The sequence below is a fragment of the Myiozetetes cayanensis genome, unplaced genomic scaffold, assembly GCF_022539395.1.
Source record: "Myiozetetes cayanensis isolate MyiCay16 unplaced genomic scaffold, myiCay2020 scf5-8, whole genome shotgun sequence".
Lineage (NCBI taxonomy): Eukaryota > Metazoa > Chordata > Aves > Passeriformes > Tyrannidae > Myiozetetes > Myiozetetes cayanensis.
Genome location: NW_026087742.1, coordinates 10,282,966 through 10,302,461, shown reverse-complemented (window position 1 = coordinate 10,302,461; position 19,496 = coordinate 10,282,966). Strand labels below are relative to the sequence as shown.

Here is a 19,496-nt window from a genome sequence, read left to right as displayed (position 1 = left end):
TGCATAGTCTTATTACAGTTTTCCTTTCTCCTCCTTTTACAAAGGGAATTTCTCAGAACTATTTGTAGGTCTTTGTGTATTAAAGGAGCTACATTAAGGAAGGAAGTGCAAAAATATTTGACAATAATTGCTATAAGTAGTCCATCCACTTCTACTGTCTTTTGTTCCAGCTCCCTATTTTTGCACGAATTAGATTCACACTTTGTTCTTTGGTGCTGCTTTTGTCTTTATTCCCACTGCTGCCAAAATACAGTGAAAAAGCAGCAGAAAACAGCAGGGAAGAACATCAAGATACTGGTTTCTGCCTTCATTTCTCAGGCAGCAGAAAGAACAGGACCTAGGCCTCTATTTTCTTGTCAGTAGCCTTCAACTTTGTTTGACTTTAGTTGTTTTGCTTATCGTTTATGGAAAAAAATTACTTGCCTGAGTGTGGGGTGTTTTTTTTTCTCCACTCAGGAGTTTTTGTAGTTGGCAAAAAGGTGAGTATATGAGGAGCGTCGGGTTAAACAGAACAAAAAGACCCCCAAAAAACTTTTCCACACACCCTTTTCATCTCCTGTTTGTGATGACTTTTATAGGAATGTAGCTCCCAGATGGGGAAGCAGACACCTCTGAGGGGGTGGGGTGTCCGAGCAAGGGTGTTCTGCCAGTCCTGTGTTGGAATGAGTTTGGTGGGAAGCACTAACCTATGTGAAACTTGGACACAACTCTTTCTTCAGAGCTCTTCTGGAACCATTTGGGCAACAAGGGCTGCTGGCTTTGTTGGCCTTATTTTGCGGAGTAGTTGCTTTCATAATTTTTTTCTCATCTGACCAGGCGTAGTACATGGGCTCCTCTCTGTTGAGGCAGCTAACTTTCTTCTACTTACTCAACTTTTCTGTGCTAAAGTAACTGTGCAATGATGAAAATATACTTTAAACACTCATTAATTCAGGGAATGGTCTCATTTGACTGTTTCTAGCTTTTGGAGATGCCCCATAACTCAAACTCAAGAGCACAATTCCCCTCCCATTTTTGTAAGAGCTGAAGGTTTCAGCTCCTATTCTGTGCTTCCGAATTGTGCAGATAGGACAAAAGCTTGATGTTTCTTGAATTTATAATAACAGTTATAACTTGAAGTGATTTAAAGGTGCTTTCAGAAGATAGCACCTAATCAGTTCTAAGTTATCTATTTCCCTTAAGTTGTAGGATGATCAAATGTAATGCTTTTGTGGAATCCTCTCCTTGGTTGGTTGTTGTTGTTATGTTGTATGTTACTCCTTTTGCCCAAAGACCTATTTTCTCACTAGATTAAAAGAAATCTCTTGGGGAAGAAAGTGCATAGCTTTTTTTCTGTGCACGAATTCAAGGTATCAAAGAACTGGGACTCTGCAAAAGTTTAGTGTGGGCAAACTATTGGGAACCTAAATAAACGTAAAACTCCTGGTAAAGCTTGAGGCTTTGAGACCAGGGCATTACAGATGGGGAGGTGGAACACCACAGATAAGTGTGAAATCCTTCACCTTGGAAATTGAAAGGAATGGTGCTGTTGACTTCATTAAGGCCAAAATTTCACCTGAATCCCAAGATCACGTGTTAAAGTCCTGGAACTTCCTGAATAATGGATCGCTAGAGGTGTGTGGTTATGAGGTAGAAAGGCAAAACCAGCTGAAAAATCCCATTAATCTGTTACTTTGGCTCCTATTTATGGAAAAAAAGGGAAGAATCTATGGACCTTTGCCATTCATTGTTGCTTTGCTAACAAAGAGCAAATCTGCTCCGAACTGCTCAAAGTGGCCATGTAAGAGTGCAAAATTTCTTGAAGAAAAACTTCCCCTTGCCCTCTGGAGGTCAAGATGATTTCTCAAGAATCAGTCCTGAGTCCTCTCAACTTTTGGTATTTATGAGTCTCTGCTACCTCAAGTTTTATCTTGCTACAGAATAAATGCAAAGGGAACATTTAATAAACTATGCTGATAGCATTTTGTAACCTCTTTGCACTCCCTCACATAGGGTTTAACTGTTGAGATGGAAAGATAACAAGCTTGTGTAGAATCACATATACTGTTTACTGAACTCTGGCTCTTGGATTACAATGGCAAACATGAAAGTTTGATCATGTTTTTTGAATATAGCTCTTGAACACAGCTGTCTTAAGTGCTTGCTCACAAACTTTTTTTTTTTTAAGCTAGTTTGTCATATGCCCAAGGCTATCTCAGCACGCATATGACCAAACTGGTTTTTGATCTGAAATGCATAAAAGGTCACTTTGCCAAACTTTATCTTCTGGACCTCAAGTATTACCATTAGTCATTTTCTGCTGTGAATTTCCTTAATGGAAGAAGGGTCTGTTCAGTGTGCCCTTCAGGCTTTCCAGGCAATTTCACTTTTGCCTTGCCCTGCTCTGGTCTTGTTTTCAGAGTATTCTAATGTGCGACAGGGGAGATGAACACTATTTGGACACTGTTTTTGGGGTAATACTGAGTATTTCTGGTTACAGTGCTGTATGGTTCCCCTAGCTCTGATGTCTTGCCTAGGCAAATATCAGCTTTGTTCTGTCTCTGCAAAACTTGAACTTGAGCATTAAAGCAGGTCTTAAAATATCCTCTTTGTGCTGATGATCACACTATTTCTGTGTCTCCTACCTTATGACTTTGTTGTTATTTTTTGAGAAAAATGGCACATGCTTCACAAGATACCAGGAGCACAAAAACAATCAAATTTCCTCTGTTGTGGCCTTTTGGGGATATCGTAGGCCACTGCTGTTCTGCTTCCTAAGTAGATTTAGAGCCTCAGATATCAGTTACTCTTTTGGATAATGGATTGTATGAATTTAACATATAAGCATGCTCGTCTGCTTTTCCTGTCCTCTGTAAAGGTCACTGTACAGGAGGGAAAGTTGAGTCATGGGCTATAAACACTTGTAGGTCTGCTATCTGATCTAATTTTTGTTAGCTTATTGCTTGGTGCTGTGGCAGGTGGACTTTGTCAGGTTTATCCATGGCGGTGCTGCTGACCGTGGTGACCTCCTCCATCCCTCTGCAGAAGGTCCCTTCCTTGTAGGGGGATGGCATAAGTCAGAGTGAGTTGGATCCTCACCTGCTGCCCTTCCTTCCTGAGCAAAGAGAGTTACTTGGAGATGGAGCTACTCTATGTGTATTTTTTTAATTTTTTTTTTTTTTTAAATTAAAAAACTTGCCCATGTCACGTGGAGATCATCTGCAGGGTTCAGAGAACTCTGACAAGATGTCCTGGATTGTAGAAATAGCAGTGATTGTTTAAATAATTCAGGAAAATAACTTAAGATACTGAAAGAGTTTTGAATGTTGCAGTATCAAACCTGTAGATTGGAGAAAGACCACGGGAAGAGCATGTGACAACAAGTATAGTAGGGCTGGTGATACTAGGAACATCAAATACTCTGAAGACTAGGAGGGAAATAATGGATGGGAACCATTTTTTCAGTTCTGACCACCTGTCTTCTGCCCTGGGCTGAAGCACATACCATGTGGCTTTTGGAGTGTTTTTGGTTTTGGGGATCTGTTGTGGTTTTTTGTTTTGTTTTGGTTTTATTTTTTTTTGATTGGCTGGATTTTAATCCTGATTCATATTCTCTAATTAAGCCTCATTATATTCTCTAGTCAAATGACCTCATGTGTTGTTGTTTGGAAGAATTAGGGACGAGGGCCATCCTATGACGTAATGGAACTTGTGATGAGATTTACTTGTAGAAATTTTAGGGGGGGAGGGAAAACTGTATTTTCTTGGTACGCTTTCAAATCTTTCTGATGGGTGAGAGCCTTACTTTTTCTGGGTAGAACTGGTCTCCCTTGGATGGATTAAAGGTAGGATTTCTTAATGTGTCTCTTCCAAGTACCATTTTTGCAACAATTGTGTCTGGAGGCTTCTCATGATTTAAAAAGTACAAATAATGCAACACTCCTCAGTTGTAATAAATAAAAATGAGATGAGAAACAAACACATGCTTACCTTTCATCCTGCATAAACAGCCTTACTAATTAAGATAAGGACAAATATCCTTATCACTTTTGTTTTTGATGTAATCACTAGACTATATTAAAAATGTGCAAATACAAACATAATTCATAAACTTACTTTCCTGAATTCTGACTACCCGTATGTGCACTAGTGCTGGTGTGCTCCAGCACTGTGTTCCTGTATTTGTTATTTTCATGTAACTTGCTTTAGATATGTAGAGATAACTGATAATTACTAAAATAAGATCACAGAAGAGACGAGAAAATTGTAATATCTTCAGTATGCCTTTATTAGCTCCCCTTGGTTACTTTGTGTGTGCTGTTTAGTCTTTGCAGGTTGCTCCTGTGTAGTCTGTAGAGAACACTTGTGGAAATGTGTAAGTGGTTTGTTGGAGGAGCTCAGTGACCATTATACAACCAGGAGATTTGTCTCCTGTTGGATTTGACCAGTGCTGAATATTTTGATACCCTGTGGTCTGTGGGCACAGCTTCCTCTCAGTTTAGAAGCAGTGCTTACCATGCCTTGGGACTGCACATGTAAATAACAGATCTCTGAACTAATGTCAGCTTGAATTTTGGTCCACAGGAATTGCCCACTGGTTATCTTATGTAAAGTAAATTCCTTTCCCCCCCCCTTTAATCACCATTACATCATTTTTCCCACCTGTTTGTAAGCGGAATAGGAAGGACTGGCTTAGTCTAAAGCAACTTACTACTTAATAGTTCACAGTGACATCAGTGGTTGTCTGAAGTCTCTGAACTGAAGTCTCTGTTTCCTCTCAAAATGATGTCTGATGTATACAAGCTTTCAGGTACAAGACCATTCTAAATAAAAGTATATAAACAGACTTTGGTTAAAATTGTCACATTTGTGAACTGGCATAGCTAAAGCTGTAAAAGTTGTATTATATCTAGTAAAGAGAAAACTGCCAGAAGCTTTAGTTATGTGTACTTATACTGTAAAGTCTGTTGTGGGTTTATTCTGTTAGAGATACTGTCAAGCGTAAGAGGATGAAGGCAGGTATGCTGTTATACTCTCCTTTTTTTGGTGAAAGTTGGAGAGCAGTGCTGTTTTTTCCTTCTTTTTAAGCCTTGCAGCATTTAATGAGGTGGCTTACTGTCATCTACTGTGACAGAAAGTACATATAATAGCATGCATGCTGTAGGAAGTTATGGCTCTTGCCCTGTAAGTGCTGTGCCTTGTTCCTGTATGTAAGGGTGACTCTCGCCCTGTGTTGTTTTTATTGCTTTTCGTGGGAAAGGGTGGGATGCAAACCTGTGGCAGACTGACTTCCATGTCCTTGCTGCCTCCAGTAATGAAACAGACAGGCTCAACAGGGATATCTGGGCAGAGAGAGGGTAAAAAGTATCCAGACTTGAGTTTAAAAATTAATCTAGGAAAGACATTCTCAAAATAGATCAGAACGTGTGAACATATACCTATGAGAAAGAGAAAATAAAATATTTTGGTCCTAAAAGAGGCTTTTTTTAAAAGGGATAGCTCTGTGCATCTCTCTCAACATGCCAAATTGCATGTTTCTGATGCTTAAAAATATTCATTCTGTTTCTAAAGAGAAACCTGTCCTGGTTTGCTTTCACTGTTTCCTGCTCTTCTTGTAAGCTTTGACACTGTGAGAGAACACCAGATTAAAGTGGAACATGCCTAAATTTAGGGGAAATAGCCCTACTGCCTGTACAAAGTGAGCTCTTTTTTAGAGGTAAAGGTTGAGTTGGTGACCAGTTAACACTCTTTAATATACTAACACTTATTTTAGTTGTTCCTTTTAACAACTAAATTGCAGCAAGTGTGCTTTCTCCAAGGAGGACAGTCTGTCCCTTAACTGTACCATACACTGATTCCGGGGGGGCTCAGTGTGAAAACTGGTGAAACTGTACGGTCTCTTGTGAGTTGGTCGTTTGGTTATTGTTGTTTCCTTTTGCTGGAAGGAGTAGATTACATCCAGGGAACAAGTGGTTCTGCCCCCCAAGTCTGGCTGCGGTTTTCGTTTCTTATGCTAATGATTGTTTTGTGATATAGGAACGCAGAAATGGTAGCTGAAAATAGCACTCCACTGTGTTTTGGAGCATAAAACCACATGCACAGTAAAACAGGGTAAGAATGGGACTGTTAACATTTTACAGGTGTGGCATTAAAGTGTGTGGAGTCTTAAGTAAGACAGAGCATCCAAAAAGGAAGTCTGTGGCAAGAGAACCATCCCAGGGTCCCGCGGGCTTATGCAAGCATTCCTTGAGTTTAGCAGTGATAAAACACCTGGCTGGAGTTGCATGGAGGCATTACTTAAGAAAAGAATACTAGAAAAGATGCTTGCATAGAACTAGCAAGGATGGTGCTATCATCTTGGCAGTTCATTGCATGAGTTTGGTCTGTGGAGCAAGCAGGGAGAAAAACTAAGCCTAGGTAAGACAACAGGTAACCCTCTTACCTTAGTCTTTATTCAGAAACAAATAGCGTAAATAATCTTATTTTTGGTTTTTATCTTTTCTCTTCTTGATAGACTTGGAGATTAGAAGGCAACAAGAACCTGACCTGTGCTTTAGTCTGAAGAATTAAAGTGCCTCTGTTGCTTGATTTTTGTCATATAGAGGCAGAAGCTTTGTTACCTGTGTGATGGGTGTTATCAGTGGTGTTTGTCTAACCTCTGCTCATCAATTTTCATTTTAAGTCATTGTCAAATAATGTGACATTATGCTTGCACGAAGGATGACATTGCATATGTGAGGGAGAAAGCTTGGGCATATTCATTTAATTAGGTATGGAAATACAAGAGAATAATAAGAGTGGATTTGTACGTATACAGACCAAATACAGTTTGATACTACAGCTCAATTTCACCGAGCAGGGAAGTCTCATCCCTGGCCCATCCGTGCTGCCACTTCACTGGTACAGTCATAGGCTGTGATATGACTCTGCTGGGAGCAGTTTAAGGAGGTGCAGTTATTTGTCTTATTAAAAACATAAATGTTTGTGCCATCTTCATTTCCTGAGCCAGCTTACTGCAGGATGAGGAAAGGAGTACTAGTGGAAGTAAAGGAAAGCGGGGGACTGGAAGTAATGATCTCTTATTTTAAATTTATTTTATTACTGCCTCCCCCCTCAGTAGGCTCACCAGAGCCTGCTTGCAGATGATCAAGAAGAGGAGCAAGAGATATATTAACCAAAACACAAATGTATATGTTAGGTGATTCTCTGAACGAATAGAGATGTTTCCTTCCAAGAGATTGCATCAGTGTTGGAAGCTTTCTGGGTTCCCCCCTCCCCCTTTGTTTTCCTTTTCCATTTTATTTATCTTTAGCACTTTTCCAAAGTAAAGAAAACATATAAGCAGGTATTTAAGTAGAGGATCTTCTTGAGTCAGGTGTCTGAGGTACTCTACTCTAGTTTTGCTGAAGGAAGCTTTATTAAATGAGAAGCCTGACTCATGTGCCACATTCTTTCATTGTAAAATACAACTCTACTATGGTTAATAAGTGACTGTTCTAGCCTAGTATTTTATGAAAGGCACATATTGCTACATTAACTTCTCAGTGCATTTGTAATCAAAACTAATTTAAACAAACAAACAAAAAACTCCACAACTCTTAAAAACAAACATACAAAAAAGAATAAATGAAGACCACTAATTTCAGTCTTTAATCTGTGCAGCTGTTGTCTGCATTAGGAATTTCTGTAGGTAATAGGTTCCCTAGGTTCAATATGTAGTGTTCCAGAGCTTTGCTCTGAAGGCTCCAGGAGGTCTTTCACAAAGTATTGATATCCTTCTGTGAATGCAGGAGCAGAAAAAGCATGACAGGTACTTCCAAATCAAAAAAGCCTTTTGAGAAGTCTCAATAGGTTATCAAGATTTTGGTGACTGAAAATACTGGAGTAGAGTCATAAAATATTTTGAGTTGGAAGGCACCCATAAGGCTCATGGAGTCCAACTCCCTCCTCCTTGCAGGACGACCTAACACTAAACCACGTGAGTAAGAGCATCGTCCAGATGCTCCTTGAACTCTGGCAGGCTTGATACTGTGACCACTTCCCTGGGGAGCTTTCCAGTGACCGACTGTCCTCTCAGTGAAGAACCTTTTCCTAAATGTCCCAGTGGGCATGGGAAAGATCTGCTCCAGTTTGTAATTGCTGGGAGAGTCACCAGACTTTCTCCCAGTCATACTAGCACACTGTGGTGCTTCCTGTTGGCTTACGTGGTGAAATGCTGTGTACTTCTTGCTACAAGTACTTTTTAGGGTTAATTTTAACTGTTAAAATATTTGAATATTTTATGCACTACATGGATCTGCAGTGGTATCGACTGTATTGAACAGGAAAAAAACCCCAACTTCTTAAGTAAATATGTTTTAGATTGGTTTTTTTTGTTGTAGTTGTTGTTATGTTAGGGTTGGGTTTGTTGTTGTTTATTATTTATTTGTTTATTTTAAATGACACAGGCTAGGGTTTTAGAAAACTATCCTTGTCACAATTTTGCATTTGGCCCAAAACTGTTATTCAGAAAATTTTGACAAAGTGTTAGGTATCTTTATTGGCTGAAGAGCTTGTATTTGTGGGGTGAAAAGTCTTTTTGTTGTCACTGGACTAACTGAGCTGTCAATCACTCATAGTACTGCACGTGCTTCAGTTGTTGAATAGTTGAATTGACTGATAACTTACTACTTCCAAATATTTTTCTTGCTTTGAAAAGTTATTTTGACACCTGTATTCTTAAACTTTTGAATAAAATAATATAAATATTGTTAGACTTGATGTAGACTTTTGGTTTTCCAGCTGTGTTTGGGTCTATACAAGGTTATCAGGTTATATGCTAAATATTAGCTCAGGGTCTGCTGCTTGAGCTATTGTATTACAGCACTGTAAAGAAGTTTTATAACAATACAAATGGGCACTTAGCCTGTATTGAGTTTGCAAAGAACTTCAAAAACTACAGCCAGACTCTAATCATATAGGGTTATCTGTAATAAAATTATTATTTCTGGCACTTGGACATTTAAAAAGCATTAAGATTCAGGAGTGCTTAAATGCAAAGGAAAATATTGATTACAATTTGGAAACCTGCTATGAGTTACGGAGTACAACTATATATTTTCATCTTTTGCTCTTTAAAAATTAATCTGCTCCTTTTATGTCTGTTTTATAAAAGGCCGTGTTGTTCAAGCTGTGTGGATGAGTAAGATGAGCCCCTGGTTGTTTTATGTTTCAGCTATAGCTTGTGAAAAATATATTAATTGAAAGGGCTCATGGAATTGCCTCTTCTTTTCATGAACTCATTATGTACCTGAAAATTGTACTGTACGACATCATCTACTGTAAGACATTTTTGGAAGAATATGTGGAAGGAGCTACCTTTCACATGGTGTGGTTGTTCTAGAATCTGACCTCCTTGGCATTGGCCACGATGATAACTCTGGGATTGAAAATGTGAATTTGAATTCTCTCTGTCTTGTTTGAATGAGTAAGGTGCATTGTCAAAATTACTACTGTTCCTAATCAGTCATCATCCCTTAAAAATACAAATTAAAAGTTTCCTGAGGTCTTTGGTATCAGATGAATGTTTCAGGTTTTTAATTCCTTTATTCTGATTTTTACCTCTTTAGCAGTGATAGCTTTGACTGCTTTCCAGCCAACACTCTCAGGCATTGTGTTCTAAAGTACTCATTGAATTCTCTGGGTAACTGAGAGTCACTTGGTCTTGTGCTCTGAAGATGACTTGCTTTTCCAGGTCATCTTTCCTTTCCAGTTGGACATTGCACGTGCTTTGCCTTCAGAGGTCGTAGAGATAAAAGAAGCAGCAGAGATAAAGCACTAAAGTCAGGTAGTACTGTAGTTTGCCAGTCACTGGAGCGTTTCATCTGTCCTTTTATTGAAGTGTTTTGTAATCTGCTGTTTGTCTGAGGTATGTACAGCCAGCAGGCTCCCAGCCTTCTGCATCAGGGCACAGAAAAGTGTCCCTAAGAGGTTGCACGTCACGGAGGCTGTCTCTGACTGTGTGACCTCCCCGTGAGGGTCTGGGCTTGCCTGTTCTCGAGCCTGCGCTTGGTCAGTGCTCCCAAGCTCCGGTCGGCAGCTGCCTGTGTGGAGAGGGCATGAGTGGTAAGAACATGCTCGGGCAGTTCTTCAACAGCTGCCTTGGCTTCCTTTTGGCTTCTGGGTACAATTCAAGGTTTTGTCCTCGGTTGCTTTTAAGCCTAACGCGACCTGAGCTCCGGCTGAGAGGCTGCCTGCCTTTTTGATCCGACATAGCAATTAATGTCAACTGGGATACTTGACCTAGATCATCCTAGTTTTTAATGTCAAGTAGCCATTGGCAGGAAGTTCTTCGAGAAGTACTTTTGACTGTGAAATGTGCTCCCAACCTGGTCTGGTGGAGTCAGCTTGCCTGGCAGGCTCAGTGCCAGGCCTATCTTATTTCTTTGCCTATGGAGATGAGGAATTGCTCAGTGCTTCTCCTGTTCTCCTTTGCCCCTGAAGAAAGGCAGGTTAATGTGAGTTTATAATCGCTACGCTAAGACTTTTCCACTTGAGTCATGTGGGAGAATAAATGAGATATATTTGAAAGAAAAAATAGCATACGTGCCTTTATACGTAAGGGCTTTTATCCTGAGAGAATTTAATTGAATGTTTTACATGAAATAAAAGCAAAAGGCGTTTCCTCATGCAGACCAGTTTGAAACTATGGCAAGTTAAATTTAGATAAGGGCTGTTTTCTTTCAGCTTTGTGGAATACTCTACAGTTCATTGCCAGGCATGGAAAGCTTCCTTCCTGCTGGAAAAGTAGATTTGTCAAACCATTAAAACCAAGTACTTTAAGCTTAAAGCACCATCCCAAGGCCTCAGCTAAACAGGCTGTAGTAGGGCCCTCTTTGCCCCATGCAAAAGTGTTGGGTGTTTTTCCCAGCCATGCCATTTTCAGTGAGGTTGGTCAATTCAGTGGAAAAAAAAAGTTCAGGAGTGAAAGTAGTTTTGAGGAGGAGGGATTTTCTCTGAGTGCTACATGGCAACTGCACGCCAAAGCTGGAGCCAACTGTTGGAATATAAATACAGTCATAACTTGGGCCTGGAAAAGCTCTGTTCTACAACTACTGTAAGATGTCTGAAGGTTTCATTGGCAAATGCCCAACAGCCAACCGAGATGACTGTGGTTATAGAAGGATATGAGGAAGGAAGAGGGGAGAGGAATTTCATTTTAAGTGTTAGGTAACTAATACGTGTTAGTTCACGGAGCTGGGACCAATTTCTAACAGTACATCTGTATCATGTCTCTTTTTGCTCAGGTGAGAGTTTGCCTGGTCCTAGAGGATGAGGGAGTTCAGCTTGCATGTCTGCTTTGGAGAGGATATTAAAAAAATTTAACCCTCTCCCTTTCCTGAACACATTTTAACCCTTTTCCTGTCAGTCTGGATTCCAGAGAGTTTTGGGAATACAGATTAGAAGAAGAGGAATTAGAGATTAGAAGTGAGGAAATAAAAAAGTGACTTGTTTCTGGAAAAGGTTAGGAAATAAATCAGAAGTAGAATTAGAGAACTGGAGAATATTAATAGCTTTAGTTCTTGACTATCCAGTAAAAATGAGGACTCTTCAGGAAGAGATGTAAGGTGATAAACCTGATCAGGTAGCTTGGTTCAAAGTCAACTAAAGATTCACTGCTTTTGGCAGATTTTGGATAATACTTTTTTTTTTAAGTATAGAACAAAAGGAAAAAAAAAGTCTTAAGAAGTGGAAAACTTAAGGAAGTAAAGTAGAAGAAAATATATAGGTCACACCTAAAGGGTAAAATCTTTGGGTAAGTCTTGTTTGAAGACTGGTAACAAAGAGAGGAAGTTTCTGTGCTAATGAGAAGAGTTACTAATCAGAATCAGGCAATGCCTGTGACATCTGAAGGGAAAGGTGCTGAAGGAATAAGTTCAAACGGATGAATAATATTGAAATAAACACGTTAATTGGTGTCCTGTAACTAAAAGCAGTTACGTGAAGGACTGGTGTTACCCAGGAGCAGGGTATTGAGGGGGAAATGCTGAGAACTTACACGATCAGTGTTTTGCTACTAGTTCTTAAACAAAAAGGATTAAGATGGTCTAGGACAGCGCAGGATTTGTCTCACCTGTGTTATAAATGTCTAACTCTTGAGTGGAAGGTGGGGGGAAGACCTGATATTTATTCAGCAAAGAGAAACGGGAATCCTGTAGAACTCTTGCCAGGCAGGGAACAGGAGCAGGCACTTTTAGAGGGTGATTCATTTGACCTCCTTTAGACATGAGTTCAGTAGAAGAGCCTAGTTCTTCCCACGGGCTGTAAAGGAAGACTTACATGACCTGTTCAGATACAGACACCTACACTGTAAACATCTTCATTTGGTCAAGTGAATTCTGGCTTGGCATCCACATCTGAGAATGGGAAGACAAAGGTGCTCTGTTATTATGGCTTAGTGGTTAAGTGTCAGATGCCCTCCATCCTACCTGAGTAAAGACTCAACACCTTTCCAGAATGGAAGTTGGCATTCCAGGGCATCCAGAGGTCTGCCCAATTCGGGCTAACGATTCATGCTGAAGCACTGCCAGGGCATCGCCCTCCTGCCATCTCCTCCAGGGCAGCAGAAGCCAACCTGTCGTGACTCCTCCCTCCTCCTGTGTCAGTGCACATGGGTTAAGTCCTGCAGCATCGCTGGCAGGACGTGAGCACGTGTGTGGTTCACCCAGCTCCGTAGCAGGAAGAACTTCAAAGAGCTGGGAGTAGTGGCCTGTTGAGTTTCCCCCCTCCAGCAGTGACTGATTTACAGGTGAGCGTGGGTAGATGTGACAGGTGGTCAGACGGGGAGTTCCGTGGGGACACTATTACTGGAGAGCACAGGGTACGTCCTGGTGACAGGCTTGGTGCTTACCTGTAAATCACCCAGCGCGTGTGTGGTGGGCCATGGAAAGCAAATGATTTATTGAAGCTGGTTCCTGGGTGAAATTGGAGTGTTGCTCTGTGTTGTTAAGTCGGGCCACGTATAGCACAAGAACTCATGTTTTGTTCTTACTAAGCAATTTTGGACTATTAAGTAACATGCAGATGTTACCATTACGTTGTGTCTATTTTATCCATAAAAATGTATTTTTATTACTTCATGGCTTTGAGATTTTTATTTATGCTGCAAAACTCCTGACTAAATAAATACATGTATCTTTATTTAATTTGAAAACTCCATTTATTTTTTTTTCCTCTTGAATTTTCTGGTGGTTTATTTGGAATAACAGCATACTGTATGGTGGCTGCAGTATTCTTTCTCTGAGTATGTAGTATAAGTAATGTCTCTGGAACAGATTTTTTGTTTCTTTTTTTTTAAGAACAAGACAAAAAAAGCTTTAATATTCAGTCATTGTGAAATGTGTTCAAGCTAAATTTTTGGTGGCTGCAGTATTCTTTCTCTGGGTATGCTGTATAAGTGATATCTCTGGAACAGATTTTTTTTTTTTTTTTTAGAGAACAAAACAAGAAAGCTTTAATATTCAGTCATTGTGAAATGTGTTCAAGTTAAATTTTTCAGGACACTTTTGATAGGGAACTTTAAATCAAATCAAAACAGTTTTTTTATTAAGCATTAACATTTTAAGGCACTGGACTAATCCTTTTCTAAGAAAAGGAGTAGTGTCACATTTAGTGTTATGACTGTTATGAATTATTTTATTCAAGTATATTTTAAAAAATGGCCTTGAAAGTGGCTTCATTTTTATTGCAGAAAAATGTAAACTGATCATTCTCATTATTATTACACTTATTTTCCTAAAGTGTTCATTGTTTCTGTGCAGGCTCATTTTATAATGTCTGCGTCTGGTAATGAAAATAATAATTAAATTCTTTCACAATGAAACTGTGAATTGGGGGAGGGCGGGGCTAGAGGAAGCTCAAGTAAAACTAGCTCAAGAAAGCTCGTACCCAGTAAAGCTAGCTAATTGACTAGTAAGGCTGATTCTCCTCCTTTAATGTATTTTAAAGCCTAAAGTTACATTTTTAAAGGGGTGGTTCTCACCTTTTTTTTTTTTTTCGTAATTGGCACTCCATGTGTGGAACCATCAATTTTTTTTTTCTCCATTCATTTTGTTCGTCCAGTATTTTTATCACGTTTCCTGCTCCCCTGCCCTCCCCATGTCTTCTCCCCATCCTCATGTGTGTTCTGACCGTCATCCATTGAGGAATTGCTCTTGTACTGTGGCCCAGGCACTGACTTCGAAGGGTTTGAAGAAGATGCTGCTGGGGAGGTTGGAGAGGTTTGAGAGAAGGTGGCTCTGTTGATCCAAGAAGTGCATCCAAAGGGTGATCCAAAGGGTGATGAGCTGAGCTGTGTAACCAAACCCTATCAAAGTCTCTCAGCTCTGGGAAGGACAAGGATGTAATCTGGAGCTGAGTAGCAAAACCAGACTGGTGTGGATTAAGATACAGCTATTTGGGTGAGTGTGTGCGTGCTGATTGAAACGTAGGAAATGTAACGTGGCTGACCAAAAGTATCTGGATTAAATCTGATTTACTTTTTGAGTTCTTAATCTCCTTGTCTTTCATTTTGTTATTGCTTATTTTGTTTGTTTGTTTGGGATGCTGTGCTCTCTTAATGTTTTTGTCTGTGTGGTGGGGTTTTTTTGTTGGTTTTCTTTGTTTGTTTTGTTTTCTGAATCCTTTTAAATTTTCTTAATGATTTTTTTCGCTTTATTTATACCCTGTGCCTAAGCACTGTTTACTTTCCTGTATATCCTCTGCATCTCTTTCAAGGCATATTCAAAGAGGTTTATTCTTGAGTTAGGTCTTGAAAATGATAAAAGCAACATCAAATGTTTTGAGAGTTTAGGACAAACTTCTTTCAGTGCCCGAGCTTAGCGTAGCCCTGTGTGTCTGTATTCACGTTGTCTTGCAGGCACAGATTAAAGATTTCAGAAAGCTGAAATAGTCTCACAGCGTGGACTGCGTAATGATTCCTCTTGTGTAACAGAGGGAAGGAAAATGAGGTGGGAAAAACATCAGAGTTGGCTGGGTATGTGGGATTCAACTTGGGGGAGCTGTAATACCAGGGAGCATCCTTTTCAGAATGCCTTTCAGTCATATTTGAGGTCTAGGATGGCCTGAATCCATATAAAGTGTGATTTTTGGGAAGGCTGGTCTGATCCATGCATGAGTAGTGGTATGGTGTCAGTGTTTCTTTTTTGAGATTAATCACTGTAATATTTTAATAAAATGGATGTACAACCTGCTTTATTAAAAAGGGCAAATGGTGTGCAATATTAAAGACCTAGAAGGTGCACTAAAATGATGGCATGTAATATTAAGATTTACTTTGCGTGAACAAAAAGCAATGTGACTGTATTTGAAGCTGCTGTTCCATCATTAACTTGGAAACTAATTTTGGTCTTTCTTGAACTCCTTTAAACTTTGTTTCAGTCACCACCTGTGGCAGTTTATTCCACCACCCTTTGCAGTATATACTTCCGCAGGACTGATCTATTTAATGTATTTTCAATCAGCACTTTGAAAATCTCTAAGTCATCTCAGAATATATTCTTTCCTGACGAGAAATAACATGGATTCTTTAACCTCGTCATTACAAATGTCTGAGGTCATGTATCATCTTTTTTTCTGTTGTTTTGTTGATAATGATATAAAAATATCATTCCTTTAGTTCATAAATGAGAACCAGTAATTTTTCTTGTTTGCCTGTAACAGCTGTATCCATTTGACTTTTTTATTTTTGTGGATTATTTAAGACATAACTGCTTCTCTTACCTTTTTCCAGAAATGTAGGGAAAAGAAAAGAAAAATTTGTTGATGAAAAGCCAAGTTTGGCATGGCAAAAACTTGGGGTTTCATTGAAGGTTTTGCAACTATATATGCCTATTGCAAAAGTTTTGTAATGTGAGACAGAACTTGGAGCACTGTAACTGTGCACTTTGGTTTCTGCTGTTCTCTTTGGCTGTGATGAGAGAATGGAGTAACCCAGGTGCTCCAATGTACAGCTCCATCATCTGGCATAGCTTCCCTCTCAAAGGAACAGTTGCCAAGAACTTTTTTTTTTTTAAATTAATTATTTTCTTAAATTTCAAGAGTAGAAAACTGTCTGCTCAGTGTTTTTCTTTACATTCACAGAACTAGAGTTACACAACTGACTAATGGGGGGAAATCTCTTACAGGGGCGTTATCAAGTTCAGCAGGCTGTAAGCATTGCTTGTTAAACTTTTCTTAAAAAAGAGTGTGGAGATGTTTTGTGATATTTGTTTTCTGGCAGCAAGTTGGGTGTGGGGAGAGCAGGAACAGAGAAGAAGGCAGGAGAGTATAAATGCCATGTGCAGCTGATAAAGGAAAAGAACTCACCCACTTCTACCACATATAATGATAGACCCAGAAATCAGAGTTCAAAATGTGTCCAGGTTTTGTACTGTGCTTTTGGTGAACCCACACAGACTACTGAAAACTGAAACCCTAACTGCCCTGATGGAGGAGTGTGACTGAGGCTGTACAGAAGTTCTGGACCTTTCCTGCCATTTATCTTTTTGGAGTTGGTAGTGTGGTGTATAGAAAACACGTGTGACGCATAACCAGTGTTTCTGTGTTGTTGTGTGACATTGAGGGACATTGATATGTCATGTTAGTGGTTGTAAGGAAGTATGACTTCTAGAAGCTGCAGACATTTAAGGTGCTTTATTAGATTTGTTTCCAGTTTCAAACAACTGAGAAGTGCGAAGATATTTCTTGATGGGTGGATTAAAGGATTTGCTGCATGTTCTTTATCATCAAGACTAGCGTCTTTATCATGAAGTCATGAAGACTAGCAAATCCTGTTTTCATGTGGGTTGCTAAGTTTTTGTGAATAATTGGTCAAGTTAATTTAACTATGCATTTCAATTGTGTTAAGGTTTTTTTTTATTTTTTTCACACTACCAATTCTCAGGTTTTTAGAGCGAGACATGTTTTTGCAGGACATCTCATACAGTTCATCCTTAAAAAAAAATCTTGGGGAAGAGCTTCCATTTTTAAAATACAATACAGTGCAGTACCTTTGTTTGAAAAGCACACATCAATGAGCCTTCATTGTTGTTGAAACGATGCTGTTTCTCAGTTGCCTTCCTTGATTCCACTGCCTGCCTCAGGAATGAGGGATATCTTCACATTTCTGATGACGGTTGGTTGGTGTCTGTGAGACCTGCTTATTTTTCTGTGTCAGTCATGGGCATTGATCTGCCCTTGAATTTGTGGACTCAATTTTGCAAGTTTTGTGTTTGTCCCGTCATCCATCTGTCGTCCCCCCCTCATGACTAACTAGCGTTGAAGCCAGTAGGTTGATTCATGTGATTAGATTTCTCCTGCTCAGGTTCAGTCACTGTTGTCTTTGTACTCAACGATCCGTTTGCTTGTTGTAAGGTTAAAGAGGAGGGTTCCGTGGGCAAAATTCTTTTTTCATGTTTTTAATTTTGAAACTTCCTGCTGATAAATGGAAAAGCTGTGTCTAGAAGTTTACCTGATTGTTATTAGAAATTCTAGCCCTTACAATTCAGAAAAGTTTGTTAATAAGGCAAAAAATGACTTGGTGCTTTTGCTTATGTGTGATGACAAAGAAACAGCTGCTTGAAGAGCTTACAGTGACCCAGTTTAAATGGTCTGCACAGTGCTAAAACCAGTTCTACAGTATCAGGCTTTCTTTTTTTTCTTTCTCATTTTGAAAGAATCAAAGATAAATGTCTTGCACATTAAGGAGATGAGCTATAATAAAACGTATATGGATAATATGGCAGCAGTCCAAGAGCATTAGTATGCATGCCCTGATCGAGTTGTGGTGGCAGCTAGCAGTCACTCTCAACTTACAGCTAAATGTTACTCAGCATGGAGAGCCTTCTTCTGTGAATCGTTCCTGTTTTGGGAGGAGTTTAAGACGTTTCTTGCCTGGTTTTGGTGTGAATCCTGTTGGTTTGGAGAACTAATGTTCAGCTTCTCCAGGGGGCCACTGTTGCAGTGGAGGGTCTGGACTTGAGGTGACATGTCTGTAGACATGGGGGTGACTGTGTTAGGATAGAGCACATACGTGTTGTAACACAAACCTCTGGTGGGTGATAAGCAGTGGTGCTGATGCAGGAGTGGCTGTTCTACGTGGGGCAAAATTCACATATATTAGCAGGCATGTGACAGTTTACATGAGCACCATCATTACTGCGTGGTAATTCCTGCCCAGTTTTTTGATAGAGCAGAGGCTGCAGGTTCTTATGAAGCACAGCAGTGGGAAATCAGATGTGAGAGTAATTCCCCTAGCCCTTGCCTGCTTCCTTCCTATATCTAATTAGCCTTTGGGGAGGACAGCAAGGAGTGGGCGGATGGCCAGATAAATTGTTACAGTGGAGTGGATCTGGCCAGCAAGCTGCAGCTTGGGCGTTCTGGTTTGGATCACAAAAAGAGTTTATATGAATTTCTGACTGGGCTTGCCTTGAAAGACACGTATGTTAGATGTTGATGGTTGTTTAAAGACTGAGTTCTCCCTGTGATCTTAAGTAGCAAGCTTTTGGAAGGTCTTAGTATTTTCTTTTCCACGATTATCTGTTTATTCCCTTTGCTTAGGGCAGGAGTAATCTTTACTGCTTCTCTGCATTATTACATGTTTCTTGCAAGTGTTCAGGCTTTTACTTTATTATCCTTTGGAGACTCTTTCACAGAGAAATGAACCTTGATGTCAGGTGGTAGTGAGCATGAATATTCCAGAACCAAACTGCTCCTCCTGTGGAAAACTCTATACATAAGAAGAAAATTAAGGGAAGGAAATTTTCCATGAGTTTCTTGCCATAGACATTTCTTGTCTATTCTTTACACTCGGATTGTGAATGTGATAGATCAGAGGGGAAGACTTCCTCATGAGCATGGGAGATCCTTTTGGTGATGTTGGGATACACGGCATAGAGCCATCTGTGTAAGTGAGCTCTATGTACAGTTGCTTTTGTTGGTTGTTTGGTGCTTTTGGAGGCCACTATAATGTTAATTTTGTTCTTGTGAGAAAATAGGTCCTTTTAATTTTTCAGTGGTCAGTACTTTGTTGTTGATACTTTGTTTGATGCTTGTTAGTACTAATTCATAAACATAACAAGGAGGAAAGGTTTAGAGTTTTGTGTCAGTTCTCTCCCTATTATGGCTGATCCATTAACCCTGGAAAGTTGAGACAGCCTGTAGGAGGACATCCGATATTTACCTATGCAACTGTTCTATAAGGTTAGAGTGGTAACCACAGCATTCAGTCTCTTATCTTTTTGAAATTAGTACTCAATTTGCCTGTTCCCAGTACTGCATTTCTGCTTATCTGTGGTTTCTCAATAGTGGTGCACTTGTACAACAGGAAAGATGGAATAATGGAAGAATGTTATTTTTTATGGTTGTATACATTTATGTACATTTCTAATAGCTCAAATCAATTTTTATGATGTTAATGAAAGTTTGGAAAGCTGAAAATTTAATTTTCAGTTGCTTTTTGTTTTTACTCGAGGAAAATAATTGTTCTTACAGGATTTCAA

The 19,496-nt window shown here is 39.5% G+C and overlaps 1 protein-coding gene across 7 annotated transcripts in view; it reads left to right on the top strand.

Annotated features, from left to right (window-relative positions):
• Positions 1-19,496, top strand: part of NRIP1 (nuclear receptor interacting protein 1) — a 75,927-nt gene that overhangs the window by 12,960 nt on the left and 43,471 nt on the right. The window contains exon 1 of one of the 7 annotated variants that reach the window (XM_050333796.1): positions 14,398-14,417. The exons of the other annotated variants lie outside the window; for them this stretch is intronic. The gene's annotated coding sequence lies outside the window, so the exon portion shown is untranslated. Of the gene's footprint in view, positions 1-14,397; positions 14,418-19,496 lie in introns of those variants that run through there. 7 annotated transcript variants of the gene reach the window in all.